This window comes from Scylla paramamosain, chromosome 23 (assembly GCF_035594125.1).
Source record: "Scylla paramamosain isolate STU-SP2022 chromosome 23, ASM3559412v1, whole genome shotgun sequence".
In the NCBI taxonomy this organism is placed as follows: Eukaryota; Metazoa; Arthropoda; class Malacostraca; order Decapoda; family Portunidae; genus Scylla; species Scylla paramamosain.
This window is the reverse complement of record NC_087173.1, coordinates 13,036,325-13,055,024: the sequence shown is the minus strand read 5'-3', so window position 1 is coordinate 13,055,024 and position 18,700 is coordinate 13,036,325. Positions and strand designations below refer to the sequence as shown.

Genomic DNA, 18,700 nt, shown 5'->3' with positions numbered 1-18,700 from the left:
AGAAGAAGAAGAAGAAGAAGAAGAAAAGAAAAAAGAAGAAGCAGAAGAAGAAAAGAAGAAAAAGATGATGAAGAAGGAAAAAAAAAATAAATAAATAAACAAATGAAAATAACAATGAATTCAAGGACATTAGTTACTCATATAACTTCTAAGATTTGTTCTAGAGCAGACATAAAGTGATCTGAAAAAAATAAATAAATGCAGCAGCTCAGTGATCCAAGACGGGGGGCAGTCCGATGTGCTACTGACAGACTGCGAAATTACTTCCACACACGAGCAGACAAAATGTGAACAAACTTGTAACTTTAAAACTTTTTTCCCTAAACCCTTGAAACAGCTATTCTTTGTCAAATGAACGGTTGCCACTCAACACTGAAGAACCAGTGCCAGGACCTGCTGAAGCTGTCGGTGGTGTTCCCAGTTTTTACAAGTCTATCAAGACGGCTGCCATTCCTACGATGCTCACTCTGAGCCTGAAAGAAAGAAAAGGAACAAACGCAGAAGGAAAACCTTGGAAGTAATATAAAGCGATATATGGAAGAAACAAAGATGTAAATATTTGCCATCATGCTTACCACGTCATCAATATTCTCCTAATTATTATAAATTCTTGTTATAGTTACAATAATGTTGGAAGAGAGATTTATAGTTACAATAATGCTGGAAGAGAGAATTAATAAGAAGCAGCTACAAGGAGCCAGTAGGCTAGTAGTAGTAGTGACAATGTGCATATAAAGTATACACACTACAATCAATTTCCAATTATTTATTTTATTTATTTTTTCTTAAGCCCCAGTTAAATCTGCACACACATGTGCACTCTCTTTTTTTTTATGCTGCTGCTGCTTCACTTTCTTCTTCTTAAAGCCACACCTTCCTGTTATGGCAAAACAGCCCCTCCAAACAAACCTTCCACACACCGTGCCTTCTCTCTCCTCACCCTTCACGCCCCAAACCTGCGATCCCTTCCTCACCATCTCTCTTCACTCAATCTACAAATGTCTTGTCGCACCGATGAGGATCACAATAAGTATTTAATTTTAAAATCGTTTTATACGATAAAAAGTTTGTTTACCCCAACGTCCAGCTCTCGTAGCAGGAGGGGGTGAGGATCGCACAGAACAGGGCGAGGTTCCCCAGGTGGGACTCAGCCCAGCAGTATGCCTGCACCAGGGCAGAGTCGGCCGCTGCCAGGGACGACTAAACTACCAGTTCAGGGAGAGTCACGAGGCAAGCCACCAGGGAACAGCAAAAGTAGAATAAACTAAGAGAAAATCTGACGCATCCTCACACAATAAAGACGCGATGGACGTCATCCACTTCGTGAAGGGCGTCCTTCAGTGAAAACACAGAACATTGGAAAGGAGACCGTCAAATGAAAAGAAGGAGTACTCCTGAACCACAGCACCTCAGTGGAGGGAGAATGATATTGGAAGTCAATTCTGCGGGACGGGCAGGTGTCCACCACCACCACCTGTCCTGCAGGATAGGTATCCACCGCCACGACCATCACCTGTCCTGCAGGGCGGGTATACACCGCCACCACCTGTCCTGTAGGACGGATATCCACCGCCATGACCATCACCTGTCCTGCAGGGCAGGTATATACCGCCACCACCTGTCCTGTAGGACGGATATCCACCGCCATGACCATCACCTGTCCTGAAGGACGGGTATCCACCGCCACCACCTGTCCTGTAGGACAGGTATCCACCGCCACCACCTGACCTGTAGGACGGGTATCCACCGCCATCACTTGTCCTGTAGGACGGGTATAAACCGCGACGACCATCACCTGTCGTGCTGGACGGGTATCCACCGCCATGAATATCACCTGTCCTGCAGGACGGGTATCCACCGCCACCATCTGTCCTTGTAGGACGTGTATTCACCGCCACCACCTGTCCTGTACGAAGGGTATCTACCGCCACCACTGTCCTGCAGGGCGGGTATCCACCGCCACCGCCTGCCCTGCAGGACGAGTATCCACCGCCACCACCTGTCCTGCTGGACGGGTATTCACCGCCACTACCTGTCATGCTGGAAGGTTATCCACGGCCACCACCTGTCCTGCTAGACGGGTATCCACCGCCATGACCACCACCTGTCCAGCTGGACGGGCATCCACCGCCACGACCTGTCCTGCTGGATGGGTATCCACTGCCACCACCTATCCTGCTGGACGGGTATCTATTGCCACCATCTGTCCTGCAGGGCGGGTACCCACCATACTCGCCGCCATGACCATCACCTATCCTGCTGGACGGGTATCCACCGCCATGACTGCCACCTGTCCTGCTGGACGGGTATTCCCCGCCACCACTTGTCCTGCTGGAAGGGTATCCACCGCCATGACCATCACCTGTCGTGCTGGACGGGTATCCACCGCCACCACTTGTCCTGCTGGACGAGTGTCCACCGCCATGATCATCACCTGTCCTGCTGGATGGGTATCTACCGCCATGACCATCACCTGTCCTGCTGAACGGGTATCCACCGCCACCACCTGTCCTGCAGGGCGGGTATCCACCGCCGTGACTATCACCTGTCCTGCTGGACGGGTATCCACAGCCACCACCTGTCATGAAGGCCGGGTATCCACCGCCATGACCATCACCTGTCCTGCTGGACAGGTATCCACCGCCACAACCTGTCCTGCAGGGCGGGTATTCATTACCATCACCTATCCTGCTGGACAGGAATCCACCGCCACCACCTGTCTTGCTGGACGGGTATCCACCGCCACCACCTGTCCTGCTGGACGGGTATTCACCGCCACTACCTGTCATGCTGGAAGGTTATCCACGGCCACCACCTGTCCTGCGGGACGGGTATTCACTGCCATCACCTGTCCTGCTAGACTGGTATTCAATGCCATCACCTGTCCTGCTAGACGGGTATCCACCGCCATGACCACCACCTGTCCAGCTGGACAGCCATCCACCGCCACCACCTGTCCTGCTGGACGGGTATCCACTGCCACCACCTGTCCTGCTGGACGGGTATCTATTGCCACCATCTGTCCTGCAGGGCGGGTATCCACCATACCCGCCGCCATGACCATCACCTATCCTGCTGGACGGGTATCCACCGCCATGACTACCACCTGTCCTGCTGGATGGGTATCCACCGCCACCACCTGTCCTGCTGGATGGTTATGCAGAGCCACCACCTGTCTTGCTGGACGGGTATCCACCGCCATGACCATCACCTGTCGTGCTGGACGGGTATCCACTGCCACTACTTGTCCTGCTGGACGAGTGTCCACCGCCATGACCATCACCTGTCCTGCTGGATGGGTATCCACCGCCATGACCATCACCTGCCCTGCTGAACGGGTATCCACCGCCACCACCTGTCCTGCAGGGCGGGTATCCACCGCCATGACCATCACCTGTCCTGCTGGACGGGTATCCACCGCCACCACCTGTCCTGCAGGGCGGGTATCCATTACCACCACCTATCCTGCTGGACAGGAATCCACCGCCACCACCTGTCCTGCTGGACGGGTATCCACCGCCACCACCTGTCTTGCTGGATGGGTATCCACCGCCATGACCATCACCTGTCCTCCTGGACAGTCATCCACCGCCACCACCTGTCCTGCTGCACGGGTATCCACTGCCACCACCTGTCCTGCTGGACGGGTATCCTTTGCCACCACCTGTCCTGCAGGCCGGGTATCCACCTCCTTGACCATCACCTGTCCTGCTGGACGGGTATCCACCGCCACCGCCTGCCCTGCAGGACGAGTGTCCACCGCCACCACCTGTCCTGCATTCACCTCCACTACCTGTCCTGCTGGAAGGTTATCCTCGGCCACCACCCGTCCCGCGGGACGGATATTCACTGCCATCGCCTGTCCTGCGGGTATTCACTGCCATCACCTGGACGGGTATCCACCGCCATGACCACCACCTGTCCTGCTGGACGGGCATCCACCGCCACCACCTGTCCTGCTGGACGGGTTTCCACTGCCACCACCTGTCCTGCTGGACGGGTATCCATTGCCACCATCTGTCCTGCAGGCCGGGTATCCACCGCCATGACTATCACCTATCCTGTTGGACGGGTATTCACCGCCACCACCTGTCTTGCTGGACGGGTATCCACCACCATGACTACCACCTATCCTGCTGGACGGGTATCCACCGCCATGACTACCACCTGTCCTGCTGGACGGGTATCCACTGCCACCACCTTTCCTGCTGGACGGGTATCCATTGCCACCACCTGTCCTGCAGGCCGGGTATCCACCGCCATGACCATCACCTATTCTGCTGGACGGGTATCCACCGCCACCACCTGTCTTGCTGGACGGGTATCCACCGCCATGACCATCACCTGTCCTGCTGGACGGGTATCTACCGCCACCGCTGTCCTGGAGAGCGGGTATCTACTGCCACCGCCTGTCCTGCAGGACAAGTATTCACCGCCACCACCTGTCCTGCTGGACGGGTATTCACCGCCACTACCTGTCATGCTGGAAGGTTATCCACGGCCACCACCTGTCCTGCGGGACGGGTATTCACTGCCATCACCTGTCCTGCTGGACGAATATTCATTGCCATCACCTGTCCTGCTGGACGGGTATTCACTGCCATCACCTGTCCTGCTGGACGGGTAATCACTGACACCACCTCTCCTGCTAAACGGGCATCCACCGCCACCACCTGTCCTGCTGGACGGGTATTCACTGCCACCACCTGTCCTGCTGGATGGGCATCCACCGCCACCACCTGTCCTGCTGGACGGGTATCCCCTGCCACCACTTGTCCTACTGGACGGGTATCCACCGCCATGACCATCACCTGTCGTGCTGGACGGGTATCCACCACCACCACTTGTCCTGCTGGACGAGTGTCCACCGCCATGACCATCACCTGTCCTGCTGGATGGGTATCTACCGCCATGACTATCACCTGTCCTGCTGAACGGGTATCCACCGCCACCACCTGTCCTGCAGGGCGGGTATCCACCGCCGTGACTATCACCTGTCCTGCTGGACGGGTATCCACAGCCACCACCTGTCCTGAAGGCCGAGTATCCACCGCCTTGACCATCACCTGTGCTGCTGGACGGGTATCCACCGCCACCACCTGTCCTGCAGGGCGGGTATCCATTACCACCACCTATCCTGCTGGACAGGAATCCACCGCCACCACTTGTCTTGCTGGACGCGTATCCACAGCCACCACCTGTCCTGCTGGACGGGTATTCACCGCCACTACCTGTCATGCTGGAAGGTTATCCACGGCCACCACCTGTCCTGCGGGACGGGTATTCACTGCCATCACCTGTCCTGCTGGACTGGTATTCAATGCCATCACCTGTCCTGCTAGACGGGTATCCACCGCCATGACCACCACCTGTCCAGCTGGACGGGCATCCACTGCCACCACCTGTCCTACTGGACGGGTATCCACTGCCACCGCCTGTCCTGCTGGACGGGTATCTATTGCCACCATCTGTCCTTCAGGGCGGGTATCCACCATACCCGCCGCCATGACCATCACCTATCCTGCTGGACGGGTATCCATCGCCATGACTGCCACCTGTCCTACTGGACTGGTATCCACCGCCATGACTACCACCTGTCCTGCTGGACGGGTATCCACCGCCACCACCTGTCTTGCAGGGCGGGTATCCACCGCCACGACCATCATCTGTCTTGCTGGAAGGGTATTCACCGCCATGACTACCACCTGTCCTGCTGGATGGGTATCCACCGCCACCCTGCTGGATGGTTATGCAGAGCCACCACCTGTCTTGCTGGACGGGTATCCACCGCCATGACTACCACCTGTCCTGCTGAACGGGTATCCGCCGCCACCACTTGTCCTGCTGGACGAGTGTCCACCGCCATGACCATCACCTGTCCTGCTGGATGGGTATCCTCCGCCATGACCATCACCTGTCCTGCTGAACGGGTATCCACCGCCACGACCTGTCCTGCAGGGCGGGTATCCACCGCCATGACCATCACCTGTTCTGCTGGACGGGTATCCACCGCCACCACCTGTCCTGCAGGGCGGGTATTCATTACCACCAACTATCCTGCTGGACACGAATGCACCGCCACCACCTGTCTTTCTGGACGGATAATGCCACCTGACTAGGAAAATAAAATTAGGTGAGGTACATGCTGGGATGGCAATACTCTGTACGAATGTCAAATGAGAAAATTTTGTATGTTGTTATAAATAGTGTGTTTTCACTCGTGTAAATCAGTCTCTCTGAGGATGGCTATTCAGCCGAAACGTTAGAGATTAAAAGAATCCTAACTCCTCCCTGGGTTTTTATCCCCCTTCCTAAACCCAACTACTTGTCAACATGAACAGTTCACATATATATAATATATATATATATATATATATATATATATATATATATATATATATATATATATATATATATATATATATACATACAAGTTTGAGATTAATATTTCAGGAGATTGGCAAACCTGTTGACTGATATTTTGTATTCTTTTTTTTTTTTTTTTGTGATTTTACAGAGTTGAACAGGTATCATCAAAATGGATGAATTTCGTAGTGGACAGTGGGACGAGGACTTATTCGATGACTCTGAAAGATCCAGACTTTAACGTAAGTCATTCGAAAGGAAAAGAAAAGGTGACTGAGTGAAAGAAAAGAGGATGTGGTTCTTAAAATGAGAAAAAAAAGAAAAATGAGGAAACGCAAACGTAGTGCAGAGCCACAGCCTTCCTGCTCTTACTGGGGAGAAGGCAGTGCCAGTGGCGCACGATTCAGTGAAAGTGAGACTGAGGTGGAGGAGCAGGAGGAGGAGGAGGAGGAGCAGGAAGGGGAAGAGGAGGATGAGGAGAGAGATTATAATGAACTCAAACAAAAGTGCCTCGAAATTCCCTCAAGTGCCAGTTACAAGGCAAAGGGAGAGAGAAAAAAAGCCCTGAAGGAAAAAATGGAGGATGTTATGAGCGCTCAAACTCCAGATGAAATAAAGTCCATGTACGTGGTGAAAGTTGACAACCTAAGGAAAGAAGCCTTGGCTCTTGAAAATAAAAGGGAGCACCATATAGCAACCAACAAGGACTTCTGGTCCATTGTGGTCAAAAGCCTCCCGGGGGTGAAGAAGCGTGACTTTACTCAAGTACGAGAATTAAAAGTTAAAGGCCGCAAAATTGTCTCGTGCCCGATGCCATTCTGTATTGGCAAAGTAAAAGATATGACCAGACATCTCTGCCAAGTCCACAGTGTGGTGAGCGCCGTGGAACAACGGAACTTGATGAAGAAGACTGGAGTTACTACTCCAAAGGCCGATAGCACCCCCAGGAGGAAGTCCCTTCATCGATGTTCTGTATGCGACAATGTGTTGAGTAGGATCGACTCGCACCTTGTCAGCAAACATGGGCTGAAGCGTGGTACTGTCCGCTTCAAAGAGCTTCTCAGTGCGGTAAGTACTAGCTAGTATTACTGCTATTTTTTTATTGATCTGTACCAATTGATACCCATTAACTACTCTTGTGTCTTTCTTTTGCAGTCCATGCTTACTAAAGGAGACCAGGAGGAAGAGCCTCTTGACGCACAGGATCCAGATTTGGGAAAAAAGTTATTCAAGGTTTTCCTTGAACGCTACAAGCGATGCCTGCAAAATACCTCAGCCCTGAGCCATAACTCAATTGAGCTTAGCGTCCGAATCATCTCGGACGTTATAAAATATTCCTTTAAAGTTCAAAAGGATAGTTTCCAAGAGAAGGCGCTAATAAACGTCTTCCTCAATCTTGGAAACGACGAAAGCTTCCTGAAGAGGAGAGCAGGCACCCTATCTGGCAGCTACTGCTGTAACATTATCTTTACATGCATCAGGGTACTTGAGTATTTGAAGTATCAGTATGAAGAGCTACCTCGAGCCCAAGAGGCAGATTATGCTTTGAAAAATCTCAAGAGGTACCAAAAGGTCGAGAAGAAAGAGAGAGCAGCGTCTCGAGAGAGGAAAGCTGGGAATGTGCTGTCCTCCGACGAGATCAAAAACATCTCAAGATCTTCCTCTGTAAAAGTGGTTCTTCAGAACGCTGCCAACTCCCTTGAGGATGAGAGCCTCCGTCCCATAACAGTTTCAAGCTTTATTAAGCTGAGGGACGCTCTCATAACCAGTTTTCTTGTTCCATCTCTGAGAAGAGCTCAAGAATTTACCGAGTTCACAGTACAAGAGTGTAATGAACGGTCTCATACAGAAGAAGAGACCTTCAGAAAAATAAAAGTACACAAAACAATGAGTTATGGCGCCGCCGACATTGTACTAAAATAATGTCGAGGAGAAGGCGCTTAAGGCCTACATGCTGTATGCAAGGCCTATAATAACTACTTGTCAGTTGGATTCTTGCCCAGTATTTATCCCCTCCAGCACTTCCAGAGGTCGGAACTACTGCTGCGGGAAAATGCACATTTCAAATATCACCTCCATTCTCCGGAAGCTCTGCCTGAAGGCGGGAGTAGTTTCCAGGAGTGTGAATACAAGGATGCTGAGGAGATCTACTCCTCTGCTTAGAAGATCAATAAAGATCCTGCTTTCAGGCAGGAATTCTCAACTAGCAGGTCACAGTTATGAGACTGCTAGACGGTATTACGCCATATACGACACAAGAGACCAAGCTCGAAATGATGTCAGCAAGCTTGAGGAGTATAGGGAGTAAGTAACTGCCTATTTCCCTCTGATATATTGAGTGCATATGTATCTGAATATTGAATACACACGTCTCTGATCTTTATCAATGAACTAACTCATTTACCATTCCCATCAGAAGTGGAATCCCTATAACCCCATTCTCCCAAGAGGCGGAGGCGGAGACGGAGACAGAGTTAGAGATGGCTGCTGATGAGGAGGGAATAATGCCTGAATTAACAGATGAACAGTAAGTATTTACCTTACCGTCATCTATGATATGACCCTTGATCACTTTACATGCTGGATCTTGATAATTATTATCTTCTCTTCCACAGGATGGAAGAAGGGAATCGGGATGAGGCTGCTGCACCAGAAAGGTCTCTGGAAGTCGACTCGTCTGAGGCGATGGAGGAAACTTTCGTGGCTCCTCTCCCACCCCCTGCAATAAGGCAAGTAATGTGGCTGCTATTATTTATGCACGTCTCACATCTCACACGTTTGCCCTGTATTTTACTAACCTCTTGCTCTGTCTTTTGTTAACAGGACGGAAGCAGTTCAAGCTTCACCCACGAAAAGTTTGGTGTCCTCGGTAAGCTCACGGCCAGTGACTTACCCTTCAGATATTTCCTTCCTCGAGGAGAGCGAGGAGGAGGAGGAGGATGCCTTGCCTCCTAATCAATTTTATGACATGATTGTCTCCGAGCAGAAAGCTCAATCAGCCAAGACAGGCTTAAAAACTTTCCGCTGGGAAGTGCTGCGGAGCCAGCTGGCTTTGAAACATCCATATTTTCAGAGTCACTCAAAATAAGAGATCCGCAGCCGCTATAAGTATATAAAGTCCCACCTAAAGAAGGCAAAGTAAAAGACTCTTCCCATCAAGAACGGAGTTATAATAGAGCTACTGGCGAAGGTACTCCGAGATCAAAAACCTAATGAGTGTGAGAGGGAATCGCAAGGTCACTTGGAAGACCCTCTATGTGAAAAACAAGGCATCAGATTTGGTCACGCACCCCGATGGCTAAATCTTCCTTTAATGCCTCGTTTTAATTTCAATAATCCGAGCCTCGCTCGACTTTTTTCTGTGTGGCGAATGAACCAGTGACATAACTGCCCTATGTATGCAGAATCTCATTGAAATCGCTCGGATAATTACTGAGATAGAGTACATAAACCACTAAAATAGCTGTATTATATAGGCAAAATATCATTGAAAATATTCCTCTTCTTGTAATACAGCATTCTATAGGCAAAGTGTCATTGAAAATCTTCCATTTTTCGCCTTTTTCTTCTCCATATTTTTCTTAAACTTCCTCTTCTTCCTTCTTTTTCCTCTTCGTTAAGTAGCAAAATGACAAAATTCAAGTGCGGGTACTTCAAGACTGGTCCGTCGGACTTGATGGGATAGGTGTCGGTCTTGATGATTTACCTTTTTTTAAAATTTTGGTAACATCCTGAAATAATTTTTTGAACAAATTTGTCAAATTTCACTTTCGGTCAAAATGCGCAAGACTTGATTTTTCTCAAAAATAAAAAATGCTACCTAACATGGGGTAAAATTTTTGTCAATTCAAGACTGACGTTCCTGAACTGAAAAAAAAAAAAAAAAAAAGCGCGTAAGTGAAAGTGCTTATCAAGACCGAGTACGTACTCAGTGTTAGGTGTTCCTGTCCCAGCTGCTGCCACCTCAACCCTGGAGAGACCTGACATGACCTGAACCAGCTGAGCGTTACAGTATGACGATAGGAGATTGTCACGCACCTGTCGACTGTGAACGTGACAAATGAGGGACAGTAACAGCCAACACGGAGTACTAATAAAACTGAATTCATTATACTTTCATTTTCACCTTCCCTCGCCCCCACCCAGCTCTTGCAGATACATCAAGCCCCCCCCCCAACACAACCACCGCCACCAAGAACACACCATTATCCACTGGCAAACAGAATAATCACAAAACAACACTGACCTTACCTGGGCGGCGGACGGAGGTAGAGAAGGCGACGCAGCTAGAGTCAGGCGTTAGTCCACATCTGCTGAAGCTTCGGAACTTTCTCGCTATCTCGAACGCTTCAATGCCTTGTTTTTTTTTTGTTTTTTTTTTCATATCAGAGGGACACCGGGCTGAGGCAACAAAAGGGAAGAAAAGAAAATACCTCCACTACTTTTAACAAACCCGCGCTAAAGTTATTTGGTTTTCCAAGGATGTTTTCGTGGCTTTAGTGATTGAAATTATAATTAGTGAGGTGACGAGTTTTGCAAGGGTATTTTCATGGTTTAGTGACAATTTCCTTTGATTTACTGGAAGTTATCGTGGTTTTACGAATGTTCTAGCAGGGTATAGTACAAACTGTTAGGGATTTACAAGTGTGTTTCCTTGGGTGATAGTTTTACAGCCTGTAGTAAAAGTCAACGAAGTGATAATGGCACTATTATGACTCAGTGATGGTTTGGTGAGGATCCTGCGTCATTAATGAGAACACCCATGAGAACCTGACCAATCACCTCTGTGGCATTTGTTAACAGTCCTGGTGAAAGAACAGAGAGCTTAACAATACGAACAAGATACAAATGGAGAACACAAACCAGAATACATCAACAATTACAAGCAGATTCATTTAACGAGGTAGTTAGAGGAAATATTTTATCCGCATGGCAAAGACTAACTATCTTTGCCCTTATTTTGAGATGAAGTGCTTAAGAACACAAGAATACAAACAAGATACAAATGAAGGATGCAGACCAGAATACATCAACCATTACAAGCAGTTTAATACAACGAGGTTGTTAAGGAAAATATTCATCCACACGGTAGAGACAAACGAACCAGGTTGTTAGCGCCGAGTCATTAGGTAGTTTTGAGATTATACGAATTTATGGACAGGGGTGATGGGTGGAAATACGCAGGCATGTTTGAAATATGGACCACCGCGCATAGGCCTATTAGTTTCTTGCACCAGCCCTTATTTTTCTTACATTCTTACTTTAGCTCTTAATATTAAATCAATTATTCTTCCACTTCCCTACTCCACAATTAAAAATACGCATGACAAACAGTATAATTAGCATATTTAGGTCCTAAATATTGGTGATGGTGGTGGTGATAGTGGTGGTGACGAAAAACAGAATGGAGGATAGAATTAGAAAAGTCATTTAATCTCTCAAAACAGAGCTCACCTGTCACCTGGGGGCACTGATGTGATTCCAGGGATGCTGCAGGTGTGAGATGTAGATGTAGGTGTGGATGTGTAAGGCTTGGATGGTGTGAGAGATGAGGGATGCTGTGTGGAGGAGTGAAGGATGGGGGGATAGGCTGTGTGGAGTGAGAGATGAGGAGGGAAGCTGAGTGAAAGATGAGGGAAGAGGCTGACTGAGGGATAAGGAGGCAGGCTGTGTGGAGTGAAGGATGAGGGGGCAGGCTGTGTGGACTGAGAGATGAGGAGGGAAGCTGAGTGAAAGATGAGGGAAGAGGCTGAGTGAAGGATGAGGGGGAAGGCTGTGTGGAGTGAAGGATACTCTGTGGAGTGAAAGATGAGGGGGAATGCTGAGTGTGAAGACCTGGAGATGCTGTGAGTGGGTGAAGGAAGGCAAGATAAGAATGAATGCTGAATATCTGAGAATACCTGAAGTGTGTGTGTGTGTGAGTTTGAGTGTTATTTATATGTGGAGGAAGACACAAAAAAGAAAAACAGTCAACACGTGGAGATGCCGAGTGTGGAGTAACATAAGGATGTACAAAAGGGAAGCTGCAAGGAGCCATCAGGCTCCTTCACTGGGAAGGAAGGCATGGCAAGGACAAGCATCACAGAAAGAAACCACATCCACTGTCACAAAAACTGGAACTGACTCGTAAACTGTCCAACACAAAGAAAAAAAAAAGATAAACAAAATAACAATAAAAAATAAATAAATAAATAAAGTGACATCTTGACCCCAAAAGCTGATAAATACACTAATGAACACTGAAGGAGAGAGAGTTTACAGTCAGTTTGCATACATTTATTAAGACAACACAAGGAATGATGGTCCAGCTTAATCAAACCTTCCTACTGTCTTAACACCAATCTCTACACATACTTGTGGTGAAAATACACATCCTTATCTCCTGTAACATACATATCATTCTTAACACATTGTACCCACTACTACACAACCTACCTAATGCATCCTTCACACACTACCTTCCTTCCAAATCACTCTTAACCATCCTGACAGTGTACAGGATATCCTCAGCCTCTCCTACACATCCTTCACACACCAATCTGCCGCCCTACATATCCTTTGCCTCTCCCACACACTCATGTATTTCAAATTTCCTTTCTGGCAAATTCTACTCACAAAACTAATATATCTATACTTTTTGGAATGGTTGAGTTTTTTTTTATCATTAGTTTGAGCAATGGGGCCTGTTCTCTCTCTCTCTCTCTCTCTCTCTCTCTCTCTCTCTCTCTCTCTCTCTCTCTCTCTCTCTCTCTCTCTCTCAAGTACAACAGGAATGAGATGCAATCATACAAAAAACATTGGAATAATACCCTTAAAAATAACAAGAATCACATCTTAGTACTAATCTTCCAGTAGTGAACAAGATAGTAGCAGTAGTAAAAATAAAAGATGCTTGAATGAAGTACAAATCCCTCACACACACACACACACACACACACACACACACACACACACACACACACACATCTATCTATCCATCTCTACACCAACCGAGCTCTCCCACATATGGAGCAGCCCAGACAAAATACCACACACAAACCTAACCCACACACTTCACACTCTCCTCCCCCAAGCCACACCCCTGCCCCTGCCTCGGCCCTTGGCTGCCTGCCCTGGGCCTTCCCCTGGGCTGTGCTGGGTGCTGGAGTGGGTGCTGGAGTGGGTGCTGGGGGTGGGTGAAGGCTTGGGTGCAGACTTGGGTGCAGGTGTGGGTGTGGGTGTGTCCTCAGGTGCAGGTGTGGGCTCGTTCTGGGAGGAGCTGGGACAAAACACACAGGTGCATTAGACACACACAGGTGACAAGCGACAGGTGTGTGTGTGTGTGTGTGTGTGTGTGTGTGTGTGTGTGTGTGTGTGTGTGTGTGTGTGTGTGTGTGTGTGTGTGTGTGCACGCGCGCACGCACACGCACGCACGCACGCACGCACGCACGCACGCACGCACGCACGCACGCACGCACGCACACACACACACACACACACACACACACACACACACACACACACACACACACACACACACGAACCTCAACAAATACAGCAACTAATATTTTTAACTTTTGGGGTGAATATTCTCAGCAAATACAGTGACTAATATCTTGGGGTGGAAATCAAGAGTAAAAACTGCTATTTTCTTTTGCCATACAAGCAGAAGAGTTGTGGCAGGTCTTGGCCCACTCACACCCTGAACAGGACAAGGATGACAACAGGAAGTATAAACTGATTAACTGTGAAATTAATGTACCAAAGCAAAAAATCTAACACATTACTTCTATATTTTTTTTTTTTTTGTTTACAATGGTATAATAAGAAAAAAAAAAAATATATATATATATATATATATATATATATATATATATATATATATATATATATATATATATATATATATATATATATATATATATAAAAACACCACTCCTATATTATTTTTCACATTTATAATGATCTATAGAATGAAAAAAAAACTATTTATATTTTCTAGTTTACAATGACATAAAATTTAAAGAAACAATAATTTCTCCTCCATTTTCTAGGTTACACTGATACATCAACTCAAAACACATTATTTTTTTTCTCTACTTTACACAAATTAATCTAAACTAAACAACAATCCCTTTCTTTTACAGCTTTGTACTGCTTTACTTTCCAGTTCATTATAAATCTCTCTCTCTCTCTCTCTCTCTCTCTCTTCTAGCCTTTTTTCCATTCATATATAAACTCAAACCAAACTTATTTCTTCTGAACTAAAAAAAACTGCTATATATCCCACCATTATATTCATCTCTTATATTCTTTCTAATTAACAAAGATACATCCCCCCAGCACACACACACACACACACACACACACACACACACACACACACACACACACACACACACACACACACACACTAACCCCACTGTTCTATATATTCCAAAACACCACATTTCTTTTTTTTTTTTTCATTTCACTTATTCATCTTTTATCATTTTATCGACAGATTAGCAACTCAATTTCACTTCCTCATTATCCTTCCTAGACAAAACATCCTTCACCACATCCAACTGGCATCCTATGACCCTCCTACCTGGCTCCTGTCTTGTCCTCAATTTCATTTCCTCATTATCCTTCCCAGACAAAACATCCTTCACCACATCTAACTGGCATCCTATGACCATCCTACCTGGCTCCTGTCTTGTCCTCAGGTGTTGCAGAAGTTAAATAATTGATATTCAAAATATCATCAGACTGATGATACAGTCTTATCCTCGGTTTCACACCACCAGCACCAGCACCACCACCACCACCACCACTTGTCTTAACCTCCTTAGCTCCTATTTTCTTCTTAGCCAGCAATGTTTTCTTCATCTTGTACCCCAGTCCTGTTGGTCTACCCTGCCCCTGCCCCGGCCGCCCTGGTACAAAGCCCCCCACCACACCCCAGGAGTGTGCAGGGCCAATGTTAGGGTCGCGCCAGGGCAGTTAGCGTGGGGGCATCTGGGGGGTGGGTAGGATGCCGCAGCCAGACCCATAGTACTGGTCGTCCTGTTGGTAAAGTGTTGGAGTTAGTGTTGTTACTGCTACTACTACTGCTGCTACTCTTACTACTACTACTACTGCTACTGTTGCTGTTGTTGTTGATGCTATATTAGTTTGGTGCTTTTTGTTTTATATAGTGAATTGTTATGGTTCTACTTCTGTTATTATGAGCAGGGTGTTCCTAATACTACTACTACTGCTGATAGTGGTCCTGCCATTAAGTTTTATATATGGATTTAATCTTTCTTTTATACAGTTAAATAACATCCTGCTATCACTACTATTACCATTACTACTGTGACCAAGCCACCTCTACTACTGGTATTACTTCTACTATTACTACTACTACTAATAATACAACTAAATATTTTACTGCTATCTCTACTATGATCAAACTATCACTACTACTACTTCTACTAGTACTGCTGTTACTCACCCAGTCCATCCTCCTCTTCTGTCTGCCTTCCCAGTCCCTCTGTCTTGACCACTGTGCCTCTTCTTTCTGTGAGGAGACAGAGTTACAACCCACACACCCAAGGAACCTGACCCAGCCTATGCAAGACGACCTCTGTTAGCTGAGAGGAGAGGGAAAGAAGGAAACAGATGCACAAGAGGAAAGGAAACCAGAAACATTTAGGCTGATACAAAGATATGGTTTGAAAAGTAATAATGAACAGGATATATCGTGATGCAATGCTATTTTCATTTTGGCTTGTTGTTTGTTGAGAAAAACCAAGAAAACATTTAATTCTTCTTTAAAGTTGTGAAAATAAAAAAAAGAATAAAGAAATAAAGAAATAAAAATAAATAAAGAAATAAAGAAATAGACAAAATATCAATGAATTAAAAAAATATACCTTGATACTTAAATAAGATCATCAAACAGACCCACAATTACCATAACATCACCTACAAAGACCAAGCTTAACCCCCAACCTTTATGCAACACACTCTAAGGCACCAACACCCAACACACCACCACCTCCACACCCACACTGGTCAACACCCTAACACTGACCCCCCCACAAACACACACTTACACAACACACTCTAGGCCACCCCACCCCTCCAGACTTACATTAGTCAGCACAGCGTTGAGAATATTAAGTGCCACTTCGGACTCCAGGTTATCCATATGCCATGATGTCCGGAGCAGCGGCCGTCCCCTGCAGCGCCCGGCCGGCCACCCTGCCAATCCCTGGCACCATCTCCCCCTCCCACGGCTTCGTCATCAGCCCCCTCCCCTGTGACCACCTCCCAACTGTTGCTCCTGTCACATGAGTACTCCTGTGATGACCTGAAGAGGAGGAGGTTTTTAATGACTTGATAATAATAATAATAATAATAATAATAATAATTATAATAATAAATAAATAAAAGGTTTGGGAAGTTTTGAATCATTGAACATAAAGAAATTGTCTCCTGTTGTCTTTTATGAATTTTCTTTACTTTTTTGTCTTATTTTGTTGATTTTAAGCCTTTTTTTTCTTGCTGGTTATTTGATTTTTTTTTGGATAATGTTGAAATAGCACTAGTGTTTTTGATCTTTGCGTTAGGTTAACATTAATTCTGTTCATTAGTCTCAGTGCCGGTCAATTCATTCTGTAGGTAACAACTTGATAAGGCGTCACACTCTGCCCAGAAACAAGCAGTAAAAGTCTGGAAATTACCAGGCAAGCATTACCACCATATCCCCAAATTTCTCATTACTTTTCATCATATTTATTGAGTTTTTAAGTAATTATTCTACTTTCCTTTGCTGGTTATTTGATTTTTTTTTACATGACCACCTTAGCCGTACCTGCCGCCGCCGTAGGGGTCACCATACTGCCGGCCGTACCCCTCACTGACCCTGCGGCGTGACTCTCAGCCTAAGCACCCATCAAACTCATCCTGCCTCACTCACTCCTGCAAAGAAAATAAAGATAAAAAATAACAATAATCATCTTCCTGCCTTTTCTTTCCTTGCATCTAGAATTACTTAACCACTTGGGGAAGATGACTCTTAGCAAGGCGTTAAATAATGCGTCACGGCAGCAGGGAGGTGGGTGTGGTGGCGTGTGGGTGTGGTGGCGTGTGGGTGGTGTTGGTCTGAGCGTTGTGGGGTGGTGCTGGGAGTCCTTGCTGAATGGTGTTATGTATTCTTATTCACACTTATGTTTCTTTCCTTTTCGTTGTGACAGCCATATCAAGCTTAGGGTGTTCTGTGGGGACTTCCGAGGCATAAGGTAACTGTGTCCTGTCCTCTGGTGGTGAAATATACATCTGTGCTGTACAATAGTTCTTTAAATGTCCTTGCCTGTCACTCCAGTACTACGCCGCGCCCTTCAAGTCGCCTCCAACAATACAATAAATAACATACAATTAAACATTCCGGAACTGACGAAGGCACTGAAGGAACCTCTATAATTGGACTTTTCTCATATCCAAGGCATGTTACTTATATAATTTTCCACTAGCCTATAAGGTATAATTCATCTCTCACTTCACACATACTCAGGGACAGTAATTACCTTCTATTTGAGCTGTAATCGTGGAATTCTCCCACCCCCAGCAAGCAATGCCAACATCAACAATGGCTGCCAGTTCATATAACCGTCCTGCAATGGGTACTGTTTTCGTCTATATATTAAATCTCCCCTTTAAACTTAGAAATTTTCTTTTTTAGCCATTAAAAATTATGAATGCTATTAATAAGTAAAGAAATAATAAGTTTATGGCTATTTCAGGACTTTTTCCTTTGAGCCTAAATCATCTTTTTCTCTTACATATTCATCTAAGCGATACAAAATTCCAGTCCTTTTAATAATGACTCCATTTACTGGGCATAGATAATTTTTACAGCAGCGGGAAGAGGGGTGGCCAACTCGGACTATATAATAACAGAGCTGTCTGTGTAAGATGATGGAACGAGTAATATTGAACAGGCTTATATATAAGGTGGGCCATGTACTCTCTGGCAATGTATATGGCTTCCTAAAAGGTTATTCAACAAGTCATTGTTTTGTTGAGTGACTTATAAATAAGGATGCTACCTGCAGAGCTTTCGTTGATCTCAAGGGTGCCTTCGACAGGGCCAAACAAAGATGTTATTGTTGCGCCCACCCCTCACTCCGGGCGGGCGTGTTATCCACACGGGCACGGGTCGAGAAACTAGAGCAGCGGAGTCACACTGAACGCCGGGACAAGGCACACACACACACACACACACACACACGAGGCCAGGGCACAAGGGAAAAACACGGGCACTATTTCCTAAGTTTATTGACAAATCCTCTGCAAGTACACTGCTTTACAATTTCACAGGGGCACC

The 18,700-nt window shown here is 46.4% G+C and overlaps 1 long non-coding RNA gene across 1 annotated transcript; it reads right to left on the bottom strand.

Moving 5' to 3' along the window:
• Window positions 1-12,627: 12,627 nt before the first annotated feature.
• LOC135112238 (uncharacterized) lies at window positions 12,628-18,018 on the bottom strand. Its single transcript, XR_010274197.1, has 6 exons — window positions 17,901-18,018; window positions 17,189-17,295; window positions 16,466-16,684; window positions 15,824-15,889; window positions 15,172-15,393; window positions 12,628-13,624 (listed from the first exon to the last, which is right to left on the bottom strand). It is a non-coding gene; the product is annotated as an uncharacterized LOC135112238 (long non-coding RNA).
• Between the last annotated feature and the right edge of the window lie 682 nt (window positions 18,019-18,700).